Source organism: Camelus dromedarius, chromosome X, assembly GCF_036321535.1.
Source record: "Camelus dromedarius isolate mCamDro1 chromosome X, mCamDro1.pat, whole genome shotgun sequence".
Lineage (NCBI taxonomy): Eukaryota > Metazoa > Chordata > Mammalia > Artiodactyla > Camelidae > Camelus > Camelus dromedarius.
This window is the reverse complement of record NC_087472.1, coordinates 33235461-33241460: the sequence shown is the minus strand read 5'-3', so window position 1 is coordinate 33241460 and position 6000 is coordinate 33235461.

Sequence of the window (6000 nt, the reverse complement as noted above, 5' to 3'; positions counted from 1 at the left end):
CTTCCTTTCTTTCCTTCTTTCTTTCTCTCTCTCTCTCTCTCTTTCCTTCCTTCCTTCCTTCTTTCTTCCTTTCTCCCTTTGGTCATTAGTACATACATTGAACAATACCTAGCCCATTAATGTATCCCTCAAAATCTCAGAAATTTTCGGCTTTTACAAATATTCGAATATTTGTACTGACCCAGATCTTCTAGAACCTGGTTTAATATTTAAATACAAAATCAAATTAATATAAATAACAGATATTTATCTCACCCAATCTATGACCGACTAATTCATAGTTTTTTAATGATCATCAAGAAATAAAATATCTAAGAGTTACATCAGCAAGGTGGTAGTATAGGAAGTCTTGGACCCTCTTCCTCCTCAAAAACATATCAATTCAGCAACAATTAATGGGCAAATTTCCTTTGTGATAAATCCAGAAACTAAATGAAATGTTCCTGCACCCTGGGCGAATATGAAACTAGACTCAATGAAGCCAGCAGGAAGACTCAGGACACCTTCTCATCTCATTCTCTGCCTCAGGCACAGGGCCATTTGATCAGGAAGAAACCTCCTAGCTCTGAGCTTCTCCAAGGGGAGAGAAGAGTTTGGTCAGGTACCCTAACTTTTCCTCAGAGGTTCCCCAGAAGACTGGCTTTTGTCTTTCCAGTCTTGGAGCTCTGATATGTCTAGAACAGTCCAGCCACCTGGGGGACTTGTAGAGACCATAAATCCTCCTCTGCTCAACATCAAGTGAGCAGACACAAATACAGCAGCTTGCCTCTCCTTGAGGAGGGAAAGAGTTGCTGGAGAGCCTCCAAATCTCTAGCCTAGGTGATGAGTAGGGGTCTTCTCCTGTGTGAGGCCAGGTCATGAAGACTGACTGGGTGAGATGTCTACTTTGTCTAAGGTACAGACATCAACACAGGGAGTCAAGGAAAATGAAGAATCAGGCAAAGATGTTCCAAACTAAAGGAACACGATGAATCTCCAGAATCTAAATTTAATGAAATCAAGATACATGACTTAACAGAAATTGACAGAGAATTCAAATTACATGTCATAACATTGCTCACCAAGATCAAGAGAACAATGCACGAACAAAGTGAGAATTTCAATAAAAGATGGACAATGTTAAAAGTTAGCAAAAAGAATTCATGGAGCTGAAGAACACAATAATTGAACTGGAAAATTCACTAAAGGAGTCAACAGGAGACTAGAGCAAGCAGAAGAAAGGACTGGCAAATACAAAAATAATCAATTGAAAATAATTTAGTCAGAGGAACAAAAAATAAAAAATGAAAAGAATGGGAAACTTTATGGGATTCTATCACACAAATTATGCATAGTGGGAATTCCAGATGGAGAAGAGACAGATAGGACCAGAAAGATTATTCACAAATAATAGCTGAAAAATTCCTGAATTTGGAGAAAGAAGTGGACATACATAACCAAGAAGCCCAATGGATCCCAAATAAGATGTAACCAAAGATATCCACAATGAGAAACGTTACAGTCAATTATCAAAAGTCAAAGAGAGAATTCTGAAAGCAGCAAGAGAAGGGAAGCCTCACAAGACTGAGTGAATATTTGAAGGGAAAACTTGCAAGCCACAAGGGAGTGGAATGATATATTCAGAGTGTTGAAAGAAAAAAATGCCAACCAAAAATTTTTCACCTAGCAACACTGTTCTTTAAAGATTAAGGGGTGATAGAGACTCCCTATCCAAAAAAAAAAAAAGCAAAAAACAAAAAACAAAAATCTGAGAGAGTCCATTACTACTTTCCCGCTTCACAAGAAATGTTAAAGAGAATTTCTCAAGTTGAAGTAAAAGGACCCTAAACAGGAACACAATAGCAAAAGAAAGTATGAAACTCATCAGGAAAGTTAAATATATAGACAAATAGAGAATACTGAATTACTGTAATGGTGTTGGGGAAAAAAGCACTTTTAATTATAGTATTAAAGGTAGAGGACAAAAGTATTGAAGTAACTATAATTTTAAAACATGTTAAAAATATGCAATATAAATAGATGTAAACTGTAATGACACTAACATAAAGCATGTGTATGTGTGTGTGTGTGGTTAAAATGTAGAGTTTTTGTATGTGATTGAAGTTAAGTTGTTATCAGCTTAAAATAAACTGTGAAAAAAAAATGGCAGCCACAACGATCAGGCAAGAAAAATAAATAAAAGGGATCCAAATTGGAAGAGAAGAGGTAAAACTGTCACTATATGCAGGTGACATGATACTATATATAGAAAACCTTGAAAGCTTCACACAAAAACTACTAGAGCTGATAAAAGAATTTGGCAAGGTAGCAAGATACAAGATTAACATACAAAAATCAGTTGCATCATTTGTAAATATTTTCTCCCATTCCGTAGATTGTCTTGTTTTGCTTACGGTTTCCTTTGCTATGCAAAAGCTTATAAGTTTAATTAGGTCCCATTTGTTTATTTTTGCTCTTACTTCTATTGTCCCTTATCTTTTTCTTCAATAATGCTTTGGCAGTTCCGCGTCTCTTGTGATTCCATATAAATTTTAGGATTGTTCGTTCTAGTTCTGTAAAAAATGTCCTGGGTAATTTGATAGGGATTGCATTAAATCTGTAGATTGCCTTGGGCAGTATGGCCATTTTAATGATATTGATTCTTCCAATCCAAGAGCATTGGATATCTTTCCATTTCTTTAAGTCACCTTTAATTTCCTTAATCAATATTTTGTAGTTCTCTATGTATAAGTCTTTTACCTCCTTGGTCAGATTTATTCCTAAGTATTCTATTGTTTTGGATGTGATTTTTAAAAGGGATTGTTTCTTTACTTTCTTTTCCTGCTAATTCATTGTTAGTGTAAAGAAATGCAACTGATTATATTCTTTTTCATAGTTTTTTGTTATAGGCTTATTAGAAGATATTGAATATATTTCCCTGTGCTATATAGTAGGATCTTGCTGTTTATCTATTTTATATATAGTAGTTTGTATCTGCTAATCCCAAACTCCAATTTATCCCTCCCCTCCTTATCCTTTTGGTTTGTTTTCTATGTCTGTGATAATGTAATATATTCAATATCTTGTAATAAACATATAAAAAATATGAAAAAGAATATATACCTGTATATATAACTGAGTCACTATGCTGAATATAGTTCCCTGTGCTATTGATGGTTATCTATTTTATATATAGTAGTTAGTACCTACAAATCCTAAACTCCTAATTTATCCCTTCCCATCCCCTTCGCCCCCTGGTAACCATAAATTTGTTCTCTATGTCCATGAGTCTGTTTCTGTTTTGTAGATAAGTTCATTTGTGTCAATTTTTTTTTTAGATTCCACATATAAGGAAACTTTTACACTAAAAGAGTAGTTTGTAATGGTCCCATGTAACAAAAATATTTTATTCTGGCACTTTACTGACACTAGATAAATTTTATAATTGCCTTGTGTAATTAAAAGGAACTTTTGATAATTATTTTGGTATTGAATATATAGGACAATTTAATGAAAATTTAGATAATTACTAAAATTTTTTTCCTGACAAGTTTTACCCATGTTTTCAGGGGAAATTTTAATACATAATGTTAAAATTTTAAAATATTATATACACTGTAAAGTCATAAAATTAATTTAACCCTGTTTAGGATCATCAACATTTTATTTTACATTCAAAAACAGAATCCATTTTAAAGAATCAAAGAGGGACTAAGTAGGCTCTCTCCACGCAGGTGTCAGGCTATTTTAGAGCATAGAGACAAGGAAATTGAATAAACAACTGGTGACTCAGTTATTTACCACTCTCTTCATGAGGACCTGACAGTCTCTCCCAAATTACAGGGGGGATCAGACCCATGTTCTCCAATAAAATAACTCACTTCCTCAAACACGCACACATAAAAAGACACATAATCACAGTCATAGTGATGGTAGACTCCACAATTGGCCTGTTATACATGCATGTATGCCATTCTTCTTCCCCGTGAATATCCTTGCTAACCGTTTCTACCTGTGACCATTAGATAGCATATTCCAGTTGTCATGGAAACCAGAATATCAGCTCAACAATCAGTTTTACATTAGCTTTCCAAGGAAATTGGAATATAAATTCATCCTCAGAATCAATGCAGTACATGAATAAGTGAATAAAATGTTAGGAGAAATTATTTCAGCAATTCTCCCAAAATTTACCATTAGTGTAAAATAAAAGGATTTTAAAACAATGAGTTAAACTGGAAGAAAAGGATAGTTGATCATTCTGGGTTTCCTGTCAGACACACGAATACTGAGTTCAATGTCTGTTTAGGATCACCTTAGAATATGAAATACCAGCTGCTCGTGCTGAAAGGGATTTCAAAATCCATATAGCCCCACACCCAGTGCAAACATTCAATAGCTCCAGATGTCCTGATTCCCAAGATTATCACATCCTTTCTATTGTACCTTAAATTTATCATCTAAATCATACATAGCCTTGTACCACAGGTCAGTGGTCCACTTATTACTCATGACACTAACTAAAACTAAATGAATGAATGAGTGAATGAGGTAGAAAAGAAAATGTTAGAATCTGGACTTTGAGATGACCCTAATGAGAAAGCAGAACCTGAGTAACATGTGAAAATGAGATTTTTCCCTCTACCAAGATCTTTGTTGATAATGGAGATACTTGATTCCAACAGTCACTGGGAATGTATTGAGGCCATGTCCAAGGATTTTTGATACTTTTGTAACAAACTGGGAAGGAGAAAATTTAGTGACTACTAACCTTCCAGATATAGTATTAGGGAAACCAGCCACTGAGGAGTTGCCTGGACTAAGGACACTGGTAAATTTTTTGAGAAATGCTTATGGACATGGTAGTCTGAAGAAAACGATTCCAGAAAAGGGAAACTTGCTGACTGCCTGTTGAAATGGAATATTTACATAACATCGAGAATCTCCCAAAAGAATAGTCAAAATATCCAGAATTTGTTAAAAAATTACTCATCGTACCAAGGACCATGAAAAACAACTTGAATGAGAATAGATAAACTGCTCCATATTGCTCAGGAACACAGGGCAAAGGATGAATACGAGGTTGCTACTTTCGAGATTATGCTGGTCCCTAGGCCAAGAGGAAACCTATAGACTATTGTGGGTAATATGCTCATATGTAAGTGTTTTACATATATGCTATGTTAAGATTAATTTTAAAAATGAAATGTAGGTACATCTGATGATGCCCACACAAACTGATCAACAGAATAGGTAAACACGTACACAGTTTCTTTAATACACGCTTATTCAGGTTAGAGAGACTGAGCTGACTGCAGCTTTGCTTCCTATTAGCAAGCATAGCATAGAAGGGACCCCTCTGTGTTCAGTCAAGGGACTCAAAAGCAAGAAGAACCATCTCAAACCTTCTAGGACTCATAGGGTATGTCCCAGACAAGTCCAGAAATATACCTGTGTATAAACTGAATGAAGATTTTCAGGACGTTTTTGTGTGTGTGAGGAGAAAATGGAAAAAGAAACCAAGACACACAGCCTTTGTAGTTAAACATAGAAGATAAATATTGGTAGGATAGTCAGATTTAGCAAATAAAAGTACAGAAAGCCCAATTAAATCTGAATTTCAGGTACACAAAAATATTTCATGGCTCATGCTTACACTAAAAAATATTCTTTATATGAAATTGAAATGGAGTGTTCTGTATTTGATTTGGCAACTCTCATACTGGGGCCATTCACAGCCGTGCTTCCTAATCAGCAAGCTACCCAGAAAGACATCTGCAGACTTGAGTTCCGGCTCTGCCTCTCACTAGCTCTGTTACTTTCAGTATCACCTTTCTGTTTCCTAGTCTCCTCTTCTTAGTTTTATTTGCAGGGAGTATTTTTTAACACCACAGAGAATCCTCTCAATTTAACAGTTTTCTACATAAAACTCACAATTAGTCCATGTTTCAATAGGCCAACTTTCTTTAAGCGTTATATTTAATTCCTTCCTTTCCCTGTAACCTCGAAGACTCGAGATTT